Below are 17,598 nucleotides of genomic sequence, written 5' to 3' on the forward strand. Positions count from 1 at the left end.
TCAAAGATCTATGTACATAGACCCCAAGATCCCTCTGTTCCTCCACCTGACTAAGAACCCTACCATTAACCCTGTATTCCGCATTCTTATTTGTTCTTCCAAAATGGACAACCTCACACTTTGCAGGGTTGAACTCCGTCTACCACTCCTCAGCCCAGCTCTGCATCATATCTAAGTCCCTCTGCAGCCGACAACAGCCCTCCTCACTGTCCACAACTCCACCTATCTTCGTATCATCTGCAAATTTACTGACCCATCCTTCGACTCCCTCATCTGTAAAGATTCCCTGGTATAGGTTCTCAGTCTAGATGAGGTTTGTGCAAACTTAAGGGTTGGAGTCCAGAACGAATTTTGTTAAAGACCAGGATCTGTGATCACTGGAACTATCACACTGGTATCAACTTCCATTAGAACAAGGTGACTATTTAGTCAGACATTTTTTGATTGGTTCTGATTTGAATATTGCTGAGCAATTTAACTGTTCCAAACCAGATGTCGGCTGACTTTCCAGGGTGTTCACTCTCCTGGATAGATTAGATGAGATTCCCTACAGTGTGGAAACAGGCCCTTCAGCCCAACCAGTCCACACCGACCATCCGAAGAACAACCCACCCAGACCCTTTTCCCTCTGACTAATGCACCTAACACTATGGGCAATTTAGCATGGCCAATTCACCTAACCTGCACATGTCTTGGATTGTGGGAGAAAACAGGAGCACCTGGAGGAAACCCACATGGAGGATATACAAACTCCACACAGAGAATCACCAGAGGCTGGAATCAAACCTGGGACCCTGGTGCTGTGAGGCAGCAGTGCTAACCGCTGAGCCACCATGCCCGCCTATGTGCTCTCTTTGGCAGGTTAGATCTAGTGGGACTCTTCTGCTGACTTGAGCTCACATACCAGAAACAACTACAATGGCTTGCTGGTCCAGATCCTGAAGAAAATTTTTAAAGTTTGGCTGAGGTTTGGTTTTGTTTTGGGGTTTTGCTGTGGTTTGACCGAGAGTCCCTCTGTCCAGGACAATGTGCAATTGTCTTCACTCAAGTCATGTTCCCCAAGCTCAGTCGGACTAGTGAGGGTTTCTACTTCCGTCGGAATACTCTGTAACTCGTGCTCTACCTGCTAGATTTTCCAATAATAAAGTCAGTTGTAGTGCATGTTTGAAATCTAGTCAGGCTTCAGCCAATAGGCACTTTTCCATAGTTACATCATTAATCCCACATACCAAACGGTCCCTCAGCATCTCATTAAGGGGTAAACCAAAGTCACATGCCTCTGCCAGTTGTCTTAACCTCGTCAAAAATCTGGACACATCCTCCTGATTCTCAAATTGCCAAGTAAAATTGATAGTATCTCAGAATTAGAGGAGGCTTAGAGATACAATACTCCTGAACTAAATCTGTCAACTCTTGAAAGATTTTAGTATCTGGTACCTCAGGGAAGGTCACTGTCCTAATAACCAAGAAAGCTGCATGTTCATAAGCTATTAGGAGAACTACACATTGCTTTTCACCTGTCCCAATGTCATTTACTCACATTCTTTCCACATCCTGGGTTAAGTCTTCAACGGCAGGATTGAATGAGTCAAACTTTAAATAATGGCTTGATGCCAGAAATGCTTACCCCAACTCAAAGATGACAGTTGCAAGCAAATTTCTTCAGTCATGTGCTTTTCTCTTGACACCACTGAAATAGCTCCATAGATGCTGGTATCCTGTCACCAAGTCACCCCTTATTTACAGGTGGTGAGTCCTTGATACTGATCCAGATCCCTCAGAGCTAGCTCAGAGTGAACAGAACCTCTGACACTCCTGTTTATATCTGTCAGCCAGGGCTCCCTGACTGGACCAGTTTAACAGCCCCAGTCAGAGAATTTATGTTTCTGTTCCTTAAAACCTACCTCTGAACAAGTGGTTGGTTATCTATTCATGTATCTCCTTATATAGCTGCCAAATGTTTGTTCTGATTATGTTCTTATGAAGACCTTTAGAACCTCTAAGCTAAAGGTGCTATATAGATGCAGGTTGTGTTTATAATAAGCACTGCCTTGTTTTAAAGGTGGAGCCTGTACTGTGAAATCTTAATGCAGCTCTGTTTCACAACCTGAAACAGTTCGTCACTGAAGCTGGTTTGTTTTCAGACCTGAGACTTGGAGCTTCCTCAATATTGTGAAGTCGGGTGGCAGTTTCTAGCATTGCTGTAAAACAATGAGGATGTGGCTGATCTGAAACTGTCAGCAATCTCACAATGCGCTGACTAATTGTGAAGGTTTGTGACTTCCTTTTGCTGTATCTCTGCCTGTTTTTGCTCAGTTGCTTTGTACAAATGCTTTTTAAAACAATCTGAGAAATTTTCTGTTTGTAGTATTGGGGATCTGAAGCATTTGCATCGTGTATTTGTGAAGTGCAATTCTCTGCCCATGCTATTTTTGGACAGAAATGTTTCAGAGACACTTAAAGGGTTAATTTAGCAGCGCTGAATTTGCGGAATTGGAGCTGATATTGGTGTTTTCTACCAGTGCAGCGGGTTGTCTTTGAGGCTTTCCTTCTGCTCTCGGAAAGCAGCTGTTCGCAGTATCTTGTTTATATTTTTGACTTTCCTCTTCTGGCACACAAAACCTTCACGGAGAGAGAGGACCATTTTGTAAGAGTTTGGGTCACACACTGACTTTGATCATCAATTTGTTACAATCTGGACCACGTGAGGTGAGTAATGTGAGCCTCATGTTGGTGTATTCATGTATCTGTGCATGTGATGTGTGAATTTATTTCTGTGTGTATCTTTCCGTAAGTTTACATGTCACCAAGCATTTGTATATGTGCTTTTCCTATAACTGACCATTCTAATGGGTTAATTTAAAAATGTATTCCAGATCATTTTAATTGATCCATAATTGCATAGCGGAATTCATTGATACTTACTGCCCCAGGCAATGGGGAGGATAAGACTTGTGTGTCAGCTCTGATCTGGAATTGCCACATCTTCTGAAGACTGTTTCCAAACTCACATGCTTCACATATTTGGCATTCTCCTGGGAGAGTGGATTGAAACCAATAACTCATTCTACGGGGTGGAGTTGGTAATTAGGATCAGCACCCCGATTTAAGGTCAATATTTGGAGTCACAATCTGGAATGAGATCATAGCATGGCTGGTATGGGGTCAGGAATTGGGGTCTGTGTCCTGCTGGCATCGGGATTTGGTTCTGAATCCTAATGGGGTTAAAATTTGAGGTTTGACTCCTAATTTGTGGATGGTATATGGGGTTTTGGTGAAAGAGTTTTGTAAACTCCTGGTGACTAATTTAGTTACTGACTGGGTGACGTGTTAAACTGCACAAGGATCGTCTGATCGTAAATGATCCATTTACAACCAGATCCGGTTGAGAGGGGTGTACTGGGATTAAGGGGTCAACCTCAGGCTGCAGTTAATTGGAACTGTCTTCAGAGATCCCACTGGATTGTGATAAGAGTCTAGCTTTCCTTGTGCGTTGTCCTGTTTATAAATGTCAAATCTCTAGAGAAACTAAATCCATGGGCTATAAATAAGAATCCTGAAAGTAGACACGAGTACACCCAGGAGTGAATAGGTCAGCCAGAGACATGAGTGACAATTCTTTATGCCTTTTCAACCTTTCAGTGTCAGCCTCTGCTGTTCTCCCTCCAATATTCTTTTCTCAGTCTTCAAATGAAGTGTTACTAGGGGAACACGTTGGGACTAGTAATCATAATTCTATTAATTTTTAAATAATTATGGTAAAGGATAAGCCTTCCATAAAAGTTAAAGTTCTTAATTGGAGTAAACAAATTTTAATGATATGAGACAAGTACTTTCAAAGGTTGATTCAAGTAGACTGTTTGCAGGTAAAGGGACAAGTGGGAGGCTTTCAGAAGTGTGATAACGAGAGATCAGATGCGTTATGTTTCATTTAGAATGAAGGGTAAGTCTGGTAAGAATAGGGAACAATGGATGAATAAAGATATTGATATTCTTGTTAAGAATAAGAAAGAATCATAAATTACATACAGAAAACTGGGATCAAATGAATCTTGACGAGGATAAAGAGTGTAGGGGCATTCTTAAGAGGGAAGTCAGGAGGGCAAAGAGGGGATATGAGATAGCCTTGGCACATAAAGTTAAGGAAAATCCAAAGAGATTTTACAAGTACATTAAAAGCAAAAGAGCAGTTAGAGAGAGGATAGGGGCCCTTTAAAGATCAACAAGATCATCCATGTGTTGAACCTCGGGAGATCGGAGCATTACTACATGAATATTTCACATCAATGTTTATGGTGGAAAAAGAAATGGAGGCTAGAGAATTCAGGGAAACAAATATTGATGTTTTGAAATCAGTTCACATTGCAGAAGAGGAAGTGCTGGAGAAAACATAAAGGTGAAATGTATCCCAGGACATTGTGGGAAGTGAGGGAAGAAATTGCAGGACTCCTAGCAGAAATAATTGCATCATCTATAACCATGTGTGAGATGCTGGAGGGCTGGAGCATGGATAATGTTGAGCCTTTATTTAAGAAAGTCTGTAAGGAGAAGCCTGGGAACGAAAGACCTGTGAGCCTGACATTGGCAGTTGGTAAGTTGTTGGAAGTGATTATGAAACATATGATTTATATGCATTTGGAATGGCAAGGACTGATTAGGGATAGTCAGCATAGATTTGTGTGAGAGAATTATATCTGACAAACTTGATTGAGTTTTTTGAGGAAGTAACCAAAAAGATTGATGAGGGTAGAGCAGTAGATGTTGTTTATATGGGCTTCAGTAAAACCTTTGACAACGTTTCACATGGTAGACAGTTCATAGAATCATACAAAGTTAGATCACATGGGATTCTGGGGAAGCTTTCCAATTGGTTAGAAATTTGGCCTGACGTTAGAAGGTAGAGTGTGGTGGTGGGGGGGGTTGTTTTTCAGACTTGAGGCCTGTGACCAGTGGTGTTCCACAGGGATTGATTCTGGGTCCAATATTGTTTGTAATTTAATTAAATGATTTGGATGAGAATCTAAGAGGCAAAGTTAGGAAATTTGTGGATGACACCAGAATTGGTGGTATAGTAGACAGTGGAAATGTTTTTCTAAGAGCACAACAAGATCTTGATCAGCTGGGCCAATGAGCAAGGACTGGCATATGGAGTTTAATTTAGATAATGCGAGGTGTTACATTTTGGTAAGACAAACCAGGGCAGGACTTACACAGTTCATGGTAAGGCTCTGGGGAATGTGTAGAACAGGGAGACCTCAAGGTTCAGGTATATAATTCTTTGAAATTTGCGTCACAGGTAGATAAGGTGATTAAGAAGGCGTTAAGTATGTTTGCCTTCATTGCTCAGACCTTAGAGTTTAGGAGCTGGGACATGTTGAGACTGTACAGGATATCAATGAGGCCTCTTCTGGAGTACTGTGTCCAGTTCTGGTTGTCCTGTTATTGGAAGGATATTATTAAAGTGGAGAGGGTTTAGAAAACACTTACTAGAAGGTTGACAGGAATGGAGGTTTTGGGTTATAAAGTAGGCTGGATAGGCAAGGACCTTTTTCCCTGGAGTGTAGAAGGTAGAGGGGTGACCTTATAGAGGTTTATAAAATCATGATGGGCATACATAAGGTGAATAGCAAGGGGCTTTTCCCTTGGTTGGGGGCAATCAAAACTAGAGATTATACTTTTAAGGTAAGAGGAGACTGTTTTTAAAAAGGACATGAGGGGTAACCTTTTTACACCTGGAGTGGTTCGTGTTTGAAATAGACTGCCAGAGGAAGTTGTGGATGCATGTACTGTTACAACATTTAAAAAAAATTTGGATAAGTGTATGATTAGCAAAGGTTTGGAGGGTGGCCTTGTTGGTAAGGGAGGATATTCAGTCCCTTGCGCGGGCGGACCTAGAGTCAGGGGATGTAGAGTCAGTGTGGATAGAGCTTCGAAACACTAAGGGTAAAAAGACCCTCATGGGAGTCATCTACAGGCCCCCAAACAGTAGTCTGGATGTTGGAGGTAAGTTGAATCAGGAGCTGAAATTGGCTTGTCGCAAAGATGTTACTACAGTTGTTATGGGGGATTTTAACATGCAGGTAGACTGGGAGAATCAGGATGGTATCGGGCCTCAAGAAAGAGACTTTGTGGAGTGCCTCAGAGATGGATTTTTAGTGCAGCTGGTGCTGGAGCCGACCAGGGATAAGGCGATTCTGGATCTGGTATTGTGTAACGAACCAGAATTGGTCAGTGACCTCGAAGTGAAGGAGCCATTGGGAAGTAGTGACCATAATACAATAAGCTTCAATCTGCAATTTGAGAGGGAGTGGGTACAATCTGAAGTGACAATATTTCAGTTGAATAAAGGGAAATATGGAGCTATGAGGGAGCAACTGGCCAAAGTTCAATGGTTTAATACCTTAACAGGGAAGACCGTGGAGGAACAATGGCAGATATTTCTGTGTATAATGCAGAAGATGCAGGATCAGTTCATTCCTAAAAGGAAGAAAGATCCCAGGAGGAGACATGGGCGGCCGTGGCTGACAAGGGAAGTAAAGAAACATATAAGGTTAAAAGAGAAAAAGTATAACTTAGCGAAGATAAGCGGGAAAACGGAGGACTGGGAAGCTTTTAAAGAACAACAGAGGATTAGTAAGAAGGAAATACGCAGAGAAAAAATGAGGTACGAAGGTAAACTGGCCAAGAATATAAAGGAGGATAGTAAAAGCTTTTTTAGGTATGTCCAAGGCAAAAAAATGGTTAGGACAAAAATTGGGCCCTTGAAGACAGAAGCAGGGGAATATATTACTGGGAACGAAGAAATGGCAGAGGAATTAAATGGGTACTTCAGATCTGTGTTCACTGGGGAAGACACAAGCAATCTCCCTGAGGTAACAGTGGCTGAAGGACCTGAACTTAAGGGAATTTCTATTTGCCAGGATTTGGTGTTGGAGAGACTGTTAGGTCTGAAGGTTGATAAGTCTCCGGGACCTGATGGCCTGCATCCCAGGGTACTGAAGGAGGTGGCTCGGGAAATCGTGGATGCGCTGGTGATTATTTTCCAGAGTTCAATAGAATCGGGGTTGGTTCCTGAGGATTGGAGGGCGGCTAATGTTGTGCCACTTTTTAAGAAGGGTGGGCGGGAGAAAGCAGGAAATTATAGACCAGTTAGTCTGACCTCAGTGGTGGGAAAGATGCTGGAGTCTATTATAAAGGATGAAATTACGGCACATCTGGATAATAGTAACAGGATAGGACAGAGTCAGCATGGATTTATGAAGGGGAAATCATGCTTGACTAATCTTCTTGAATTTTTTGAGGATGTAACTCGGAAGATGGACGAGGGAGATCCAGTGGATGTAGTGTACCTGGACTTTCAGAAAGCTTTTGATAAAGTCCCACACAAGAGGTTAGTGAGTAAAATTAGGGCGCACGGGATTGGGGGCAAAGTACTAGATTGGATAGAGAATTGGTTGGCTAATAGGAAACAAAGGGTAGTGATTAACGGCTCCATTTCGAAATGGCAGGCAGTGACCAGTGGGGTACCGCAGGGATCCGTGCTGGGACCGCAGCTTTTTACAATATATGTAAATGATATAGAAGATGGTATCAGCAATAACATTAGCAAATTTGCTGATGACACAAAGCTAGGTGGTAGGGTGAAATGTGATGAGGATGTTAGGGGATTACAGGGTGACCTGGACAAGTTAGGTGAGTGGGCAGATGCATGGCAGATGCAGTTTAATGTGGATAAATGTCTGGTTATCCACTTTGGTGGCAAGAACAGGAAGGCAGATTACTACCTCAATGGTATCAAATTAGGTAAAGGGGCTGTTCAGAGAGATCTGGGTGTTCTTGTACACCAGTCAATGAAGGCAAGCATGCAGGTACAGCAGGTCGTGAAGAAGGCTAATAGCATGCTGGCCTTCATAACAAGAGGGATTGAGTATAGAAGCAAAGAGGTGCTTCTGCAGCTGTACAGGGCCCTGGTGAGACCACACCTGGAGTACTGTGTACAGTTCTGGTCTCCAAATTTGAGGAAAGACATTCTGGCTATTGAGGGAGTGCAGCGTAGGTTCACGAGGTCAATTCCTGGAATGGCAGGATTGCCTTACACGGAAAGACTGAAGCGACTGGGCTTGTATACCCTTGAGTTTAGAAGACTGAGAGGGGATCTGATTGAAACGTATAGGCTTATGAAAGGATTGGACACTCTGGCAGGAGGGAACATATTTCCGTTGATGGGGGAGTGCCGAACCAGAGGACACAACTTAAAAATACGGGGTAGACCATTTAGGACAGAGATGAGGAGAAACTACTTCACACAGAGAGTGGTGGCTGTGTGGAATGCTCTGCCCCAGAGGGCAGTGGAGGCCCAGTCTCTGGATTCTTTTAAGAAAGAATTGGATAGAGCTCTTAAAGATAGTGGAGTCAAGGGGTATGGAGATAAGGCTGGAACAGGATACTAATTAGGAATGATCAGCCATGATCATATTGAATGGCGGTGCAGGCTCGAAGGGCAGAATGGCCTACTCCTGCATCTATTGTCTATTGTCTATTGTCTATTGTCTATTGATATGGGCCAAATGTAGCAAGGGAGGCTAGTTTAGTTTGTGAACATGGTTTGTGTGGACTAGTTGGAATGAAGGGTCTGTTTCCATGCTGTATGACTCTATTAAACAGGAGAGCTTTTATTTTTAAGCTGTGTTCCCTCACTCTATTCCTAGGAATAGACATAGATCATTAAGCCTCTCAAATCTCTCCCACACAAGCATGGAATTTCTATTCGATCAAATATCTATCAAACTCAACCTTCGCTGCTCTGTGGAGAAGATATTTCCAAATACTTCCTTATCTCCATCTGAAACGAAGGATGCACATGTTTAAATGGTGTCCCCTAGTTGTCCACATGTGGGGAGTATCCTTTCAGCATCCACCTTGTTAAGTCCTCTCAGGATTGGTTACATCTCAAGAAGATCATGTCTCATTCCTGTAAACTCCATTGAGTACAGGCACAAACTGCTCAACATTTCCACATTGGATAAACCCTTCATCTATGTTTCTTATTACACTGCTTGGCTGCTGCACTTCCCTTTCACAGTAGTGACCCTATCTTGCATCTCCCTTGGTACCACGAAAGCCAGAGTCATAGTCTCAGGCGCTTCCACTGTGTTAGGAGGAATGCAGTTGCAGTTAGTGTACTGACTGTTATGGACTAGGCCAAACCCCCTCAAAACATTTCAAGAAGGTAGCCCAGATTCTAACTTTGCTAGTTGTTTTAAGCAGGTGTAATGTTGATATTCCAGGAAGGATGCAGTTGGTTCAACCACTTAGTTTTGTACAAAATAGAATTTATTTACAATACTACAGAATGAAACACAAACAAACGAGAACAGAATATTGAATAAATTAACCTGTCTGAAAACCCAACAGATCATCCCAACTTAATGAAGTTGTTCCAATACTTGCGACAATCCCCACAAATACCCCTTGGTACAGAAGGTAAAATTAAACACAGGGTCTTACAGGAGAGATGTCAGAGCGAGAGGAGGATCAGCATGGACATGATTCTTTGGGTTCAGCAGCTTTTTCAACTGCCTGACTGCTTTCAGACCAAACCAAACCAGAGAAAAGCTGAACTGCGAGAACTGGCCACCCCCTTTCATTGTACAAGTGTTTTTTAAACTGAAAAGCCTGTTGCCTGAGGCAGTATCTGTCAGCTATAATCAAATTGGCCCCAAAACTCTTTAAATTTAGACTTTTCGGAATCTGTGTCTTTTATGACCTCTCTGAAAAAAAACCAAGGACACCATAACCTTGTTAAGGGAGCAGTATGATCACAGCAGGCTTGACATAGTCATGCACCTCTACCTCCACCTCTGTTTAAATGCCTTCAGATGGCAATCATTAAACACGCATCACGTAAAGCATGGTGTCAGAGTAATACAGTTGAAAATATATGGTGGTCCTTATAGTGTCCCTCACATCCAATTTTATCGACAGCTTGCCTCACACTGTTCTAAAATAACTCAATACTCACTGGATAGCTGCCGAAAAGCTTGCCTTTCCTACACTCGTGCTATCTTTAAAAACCCATTGTGCATTGGGGCAAGCTCCTTTAGTTCGAAGCTGCACTGCGTGGTTCCTGACATTTGACCTGACATGGCCGACGGGGGAAATGAGTGCCCCACTTTACAGGTAGGGATTTAGAGTTCCTCCTGGACAGGACATCCTCTTCCCCGAGAACCAGCCGCAGACATCATGGCACCAGATTATGCCACCTGAGGTGATACTTAAACAGAAAGCTTGACATGATTTTAACAGGCCTCCATCCAGTAAATGGGGCTAGTTTTCAGACAATGGACCTTGCCATGGTAAGTCAAGATTAGCTTCCAATATTAGTCCAGGGGCTTAGACACAATCAGTGAGTATTGAGACCATCAGTGTCTGGATGCTCTTATAAGGGAGAAGCTGAATGTTAGGCTGCTCAAAACCCATCTTGAATCTTTCTGCTCGATGTGAGCTGTTTTCCTCTTGGAATGAGAGAGATAAAAGTGGGTTGCACAGTTGTAACATTTGATCCTGGTGGGGAGGTGTCCTGATCGGCTGAGAAGGCAGTGCAGAGGGCATGCAGGGTCACTGCTGTCAGGGAATGGGCAATGAGAGCAAATGGGGAAGATGTTGTAGGCAGTACTTACAGTGATAGAGCATGAGCCTTAGTGAGACAGGAGTAATTTTGCTGCGATAGAGTGAGTGTAAGATATCAGAGAAGATGGTGATATTAACCCTGGTGGAGCGGAGAAGAATATTGACCTTCTTCTTATGTTGCTGGGCCTTTCTCTAGATGACTGAGACTGTACTGACCCAGGTGGCAAGCTCAGATCTGGCTGGGTATGGTCTGGTGTCATGACCTCCACTGCTGGTCCTAGGGGAAGAGGATGTCCTGTCTCTGTACTATCCTGACCAGGTTGCAGCAAAATGCTCTAGATGCCACAACTGACCTCGATAGACTTGTTGTCAGATTCTGCAACAAATCCTGCCATAGCTCATATCACTCAGACCTTAAAATATCCAGGCCTGAGAGTTTGCATAATCAAAAGATGATCTCATTAAAAATAGGGCTGGCTAAGGTGCTTCCATGAAAGCATCTCTGCTGAGAGAGGAGAAATGTATTCTCAAGCAGTGTCAACATGTACAGAAGCTCGGAAGTTGTCATCATCAGCTAAAGGATATTCAGGGAGAAGATATGAGGCTTTGCATTACATCGAGAGACTTTCCAAGGCTGAATGAAAACCTTAGATTGTGAAGAAGAGAAAAAACATTTGCAGCAAAGGCCACAGAAAAAGCAAGGGCAAAGAACAGGATGTAAATACTGTGGAGATCATCACACAAAAGAAAAAGAAGTCTGTACAGCACGGGGAAAGCAGAGCTCCATCTGCAAGGACAGCTGAAGCTGAGAGCCCAATGCAGTGGGGTTGCAAAGACAGAAACATAGCACAGTATAGGCCCTTCGGCCCTTGATGTTGTGCCAATCTTTTATCCTCCTCAAAGATCAACTTAACCTAACATACCCTACATCTGGAGTTTCAGTTGGTGAACATCTTAAAAAATCACTCAGAAGTAGAGATTTGTATAAATCCAAAGGATCTGAATAAAGCCTTAAATAGATCTCACTACTTCATGCCACTGTTGAAGAAGTTTTATCACAAGTTACCAAGGCAAAGGTTTGGGTTAGGATGTTTAATGAAAACTGCAGTTTTCTAACTACATTTTGGACAGCGTTTGGGAGATCCTGATGGTTCTGCGCATGTCGATATTTCCACTGCTCCAGAAGAGTATCGTTGTGGAAAACATGAGGCAGTCATTGATCTTCCTGGAGTGAAAACTGTTGTGATAATCTGCAAGGCCATCGATGTGGAGACACAATGGAAGAAACCATTACAGATCGGGATCAGAATCTAGAGAGACAGTGAATGCCAGAGAAAGCTCACCAGATAAACAAGAAATAATTGCAGCAGAGGATGCTGACTGGTCAACTTCATCACTCATGTCTGTTATAAAGACCACTTTTCGTTTTCTTTATTTAGTCCACATTCCAAAAATAAAAGAAGGAGGCTGTGCAAACAACTTTTAAAACCATTTTTACTGGAGTATACTGTGAGTTGAATACGATATTGCTTCCTCCTGGAACAGGGACAGCTAAAGCAGACACTATGAACACAATGGGTTCTGAACAAAAGGAAAACTGCTTAGCCACAATGTTCTGATTAGCTCCTGAACAAGTGACCATGGCTTATGAGGGGGCAATGCAGCAAAGGACCACTGAGCCTACAAAGAGAAGCATCAAACAGTCTCTCCTTCTCTGGGTTTCTGTCTTGTTTGGAGACATCCATTATTTTCTTCTTAAATACAGAAACTTGATGAATGTTTTCTTTTCAACTAAGATCATCGGGTGGGTCAACTGAAGACTTTGAATAGTTTGATTAAATATTGTCCCATTTGTGACAACTCTGGAAATGGAGCTTGATTTCCAGCACACGATCCTCAATAACAACCTCTACCAAACAGAGTCCACTTGTCAACCAATCAACAATCTCCTCTCATGCAGTATAAATGGTGGTGTTTCCCTTCCAAATTGTCTGAATGAGTACATGATGAATAGATTTGACAAATTGTGCCTTTGCTCAGTAATTCAAACATCTAGTAATGACAATACCAGTGCTGGGCACAACAGCATCAATGACGAAGTCATGTTGCAGTCATGTGCCAGCAAGATAGGACTTCAGTCAGTTCTTATACAGCAAGGACAACCAGTTGTATTTGTATCCAGGACAGGTTAATGCGAACTGAACAGTATTATGCTCAGATTGTGGAAGAGTGCCTGACTATTGTCCTTGTTTGTACTCATTTTAACTAGTATCTGTGTGGGAGAAGCAAAGTGACTGGGGAGTTTGACCACAACAACACTCAGAACAACTTCTCAAACCCCCTTCACCTGCTGCAATCATCTGCAAAGAATGTTTCTTTGTGTGCTGAGATATCACCTGGACATGGCATACAAGCAAGGAAAACAGATGTACATGCCAACATGCCATCAAGAACAAAGCTCCAAATGAAAGTTATTATGCTAAGGTAGTGTAAACATTTCCAGATTCAATGAGAGGCGACAACTCTACAGGCTCAGAAAATCATCAAGCCAGCAGAGACATTGAATCTGAAAGACAAGAATCTTGTTTAAATCAAGCAAACTACTCAAGCTACAACTCTCTAACTGCTGCAGGAAATTGTGATGGAAATTGGCTGAAAGCATTAAGGATATGTCTGATGATCTAAGAGAGTATTAGGCAGATGGGGGTGAAGTGATAACCCAAGATGAGTCATTATTCCTGACGGGATGCCAAAACAGAGGCTGAAGTGCATCTATGCAAGCCATTAAGGAATTGAGTCTAGTCTGAGGAAGGCAAAGAAGTGCTCTACTGGCCAAACATGAGCAATGAATTCAAAGACCATTTTGACCAATGCAGAGGTTGTAATGAATATCAAACTAAACAAGCTAGGGAACTACTGGTGATTAAATACCATGGATGAAGCTTAATGTATATATAGAACATAGAAAATAGACTTCTTCTCTCATACAAGAACTGTCTATCTCATCATTATCAGACTATTCTGACCATTGGGAGGGAGACCAGCTGACTTCAACAACTACCAGTGAGATTAACCAATACCTGAGAACAACTCTTCAGGTTGTGATTGGCAACATTTGCTCTCAATTCGGGAGGAAAATATTCAGCTCTTTCATCAACGATTGGAAAATTCAACATCACATCATCTCGACATTAACCCTAGTCAAATAGAAAGACTGAAGTAGCTGAGGTAAAAATCACCGCAGGGATCATAAGGAAATTGAACAGATCTGGCATAAACCTGGATGGGCACAGAACTAGGATGGGCTGGTATGATGGTTGCATTGGGAGATGGTAAAGGAATGGGAATAGGTGGTTGGTGGTGTGGTGGCTGGGGCTAAGGAATCATTGAGTTCTCCTAGATAGCCTGGTACACCAGGACATTGAAAAAAACAGGCAGAGTTTTGGGCAAAAGCAGAAATCACTGGAGAGACTCAACAAGTCTGGCAGCATCTGTGGAGAGAAAAGCGAATAAATGTTTCAAGTCCAGTGCTCCAAGAGGTTAGTCATGGCTCACGTCAACACCAGCCTACCAAATTGCCTTGATCCTTCGCAATACCCCTAACAGCACAACAGGTCCACAACACATGCCATCTTCCTGGCCCTATACTCCTCCCTGGAACATCTGGATAACAAAGATACCTATGTCAGGCTCCTACTTATTGACTACAGCGCTGCCTTCAATGCCATAATTCCAAACAAACTCATCTCTAAACTCCCTCCACTGTAACTGGATTCTTGCCTTCCTGATCCATAGACCATAATCAGTAAGAATAGGCAACACCTCCTCCGCAATAATCCTCTAAAACCAGTTCCCCACAAGACTGCGTACTCAGCCCTCGACTGTACTCTTTACACACTCATGACTATGTGGCCAAATTCCACCCCAACTACACTTACAGGTTTGCTGATGACACCACCATTGTAGGTTGGATCACAAACGATGATGAGACATAATACAGATAAGAGATTGAGTGCTTAGCAACATGGTGTAAAGCCAACAATCACTCCATCAGTGCCAGCAAAATGAAGGAGCTGGTCATTGACTTCAGGAAGTGGGGTGGAGGGCACACCCCTGTCTGCATCAATGATGCTGAGGTGGAGATACAGTGGACAGGACAGATTGTTGGTAATCATCACTGCCAGGAACTCGATGCTCTCAGGTATCTCCACCTCAGCATCATTGCATAAACCAAATCATCTGCCGACATTTCCGCCACCTCCAAACAGACCCCACCACCAGGGATATATTTCCCTCCCCACCCCTTTCCGCTTTCCACAAAGACGGTTCCCTCCGTGACTACCTGGTCAGGTCCACGCCCCCCTACAACCCACCCTCCCGTCCTGGCACTTTCCCCTGCCACCGCAGGAACTGTAAAACCTGCGCCCACACCTCCTCCCTCACCTCTATCCAAAGGCCTAAAGGAGCCTTCCACATCCATCAAAGTTTTACTTGCATATCCACCAATATCATTTATTGTATCCGTTGCTCCCGATGCGGTCTCCTCTACATTGGGGAGACTGGACGCCTCCTCGCGGAGCGCTTTAGGGAACATCTCCGGGACACCCGCACCAAACAACCACACTGCCCTGTGGCCCAACATTTCAACTCCCCCTCCCACTCTGCCGAGGACATGGAGGTCCTGGGCCTCCTTCACCGCCGCTCCCTCACCACCAGACGCCTGGAGGAAGAACGCTTCATCTTCCGCCTCGGAACACTTTAACCCCAGGGCATCAATGTGGACTTCAACAGTTTCCTCATTTCCCCTTCCCCCACCTCACCCTAGTTCCAAACTTCCAGCTCAGCACTGTCCCCATGACTTGTCTGAACTTGTCCTACCTGCCTATCTCCTTTTCCACCTATCCACTCCACCCTCCCCTCCCTGACCTATCACCTTCATCCCTTCCCCCACTCACCCATTGTACTCTATGCTACTTGCTCCCCCCCTCCCCCCTCCCCCCCCCCCCCCTCACCTTCCTCTCACTTATCTCTCCACTCTTCAGGCTTTCTGCCTGTATTCCTGATGAAGGGCTTTTGCCCAAAACATTGATTTTCTTGCTCCTCGGATGCTGCCTGAGCTGCTGTGCTTTTCCAGCACCACACTAATCTAGAATTTTATCTGTATGATGTCTCATCATCGTTTGTGACAGCCAAGAAGCTACAACAATGGCTCTACTTTCTCAGGAGACTTAGGAAATTCAGCATGTCCATAACGGCTCTTGCTAATTTTTACGGATGTACCATAGAAAGCATCCAATCTAGAAGCATCACATTGTGGTATGACACCTGCTCTTCCAAGAAATTACAGAGAGTCATAAACATAGCCCAGTCCATCACTCAAATCAGCATTCCATTAATTGACTCTATCTATACTAAGGAGAAAGTGAGGACAGCAGATGCTGGAGATCAGAGCTGAAAATGTGTTGCTGGAAAAGCGCAGCAGGTCAGGCAGCATCCAAGGAGCAGGAGAATCGACATTTCGGGCATAAGCCCTTCTTCAGGAATGAGCCCTTCTTCGAGACCTCGAACAATTCTGATCTGCCTGGATATCATGCAAAACAACACTTTTCACTATATTTCAGTCCACGTGACAACAACAAATCAATCAATAAATCAATCCTTCTTCAGAACTGGGTAGTTGGCTCCCCTGGTCATGTTAGAGTCATAAAGTTGTACAGCACAGAAACAGACCCTTTGGTCCAACTCATCCAACCAGCTATCATAATCTAATCTAGTCCCATTTGCCAGGACTTGGCCCATATCCCTCTAAACCCTTCCAATTCATATACCCATCCAGATGCCTTTTAAATGTTGTAATTGTACCAGCCTCCACCACTTCCTCTGGCAGCTTGTTCCATACACACACCACCCTCTGTGTGAAAAGGTTTCTCCTTAGGTCCTTTGTTAAATTTTCCCCTGTCACCCTAAACCTATGCCCTCTAGTTCTGGACTCCGCCCCCCCCCCACCCCCCCCCCCCCCCCTCCCCCCAACTAAAACACCTTGTCTATTTACCATATCCATGCTCCTCATGATTTTATAAATCACCCCTCGGCCTCCAACACTCCAGGGAAAACAGCCCAAGCTTATTCAGCCTCTCCCAATAGCTCAAACCCTCCAACCTTGGCAACTGGCTTATAAATTTTTTCTGAGACCTTTGAAGTTTCACAACATCCTTCTGATAGGAAGGAGACCAGAATTGCACACAGTATTCCAAAAGTGGCCTAAACCAATATCCTATAGAGCCGCAACATGACCTCCCAACTCCTGTACTCAATACACTGACTAATACAGGAAAGCATACCAAAAGCCTTCTTCACTCTCCTACCTACCTGCAACTCCAGCTTCAAGGCACTATGAACCTCTGCTCCAAGATCTCTTTGTTTAGCAGCACTCCCCAGGACCTTACCATTAAGTGTATAAGTCCTGTCCTGATTTGCCTTTCATCCATAACTTCTTGTAACTTACATCCATATTCGTTGCTATTAACCACTCTATAAATCTGGATGTCATCTGCAAATTTGCTTAACATTTCTCTGCATTTTTATCTTTATCATTTACGTATATAACTAACAATAAGGATCCCAGTACTGATCCTTGTAGCACACTGCTGGACACTGGTCTCCAACCCTCCACCACTACCCTTTGTATCCTATACTCAACCAGTTTCTGATCCATCTCACCAAGTTTCCTTCAATTCCATACACAGACACACAATCCTTTATCTGAAATTCTTGGGGCCAGTTGTTTTTCGGAATTCGGGATTTTTCGGAGTTTGGAATAAATAACATTTTTACAGTGAAATAAAAAACATACTGAACAGCAGAGCCACGTGTAACTAACACAAGCGCTGGGACACAACTGATGCCTGTCACTGCTGGGCCATGCCACCACGTCACTTTTGGGTGACATGGGTCGAGTGGGTGTGGAGT

General features: G+C 43.6%; 1 protein-coding gene across 6 annotated transcripts in view; it reads left to right on the forward strand.

Moving 5' to 3' along the window:
* The first annotated feature begins 2,132 nt into the window (after window positions 1-2,132).
* The window catches only part of specc1 (sperm antigen with calponin homology and coiled-coil domains 1), a 93,982-nt gene continuing 78,516 nt past the window's right edge, over window positions 2,133-17,598 (forward strand). For 4 of the 6 annotated variants that reach the window (XM_072590131.1, XM_072590132.1, XM_072590127.1 and 1 more), the window contains exon 1: window positions 2,133-2,272. The gene's annotated coding sequence lies outside the window, so the exon portion shown is untranslated. Of the gene's footprint in view, window positions 2,273-2,499; window positions 2,710-13,783; window positions 13,858-17,598 lie in introns of those variants that run through there. The other 2 variants (XM_072590128.1, XM_072590129.1) reach the window with 2 other exon arrangements.

This window comes from Chiloscyllium punctatum, chromosome 19, assembly GCF_047496795.1.
Source record: "Chiloscyllium punctatum isolate Juve2018m chromosome 19, sChiPun1.3, whole genome shotgun sequence".
Classification (NCBI taxonomy): Eukaryota; Metazoa; Chordata; class Chondrichthyes; order Orectolobiformes; family Hemiscylliidae; genus Chiloscyllium; species Chiloscyllium punctatum.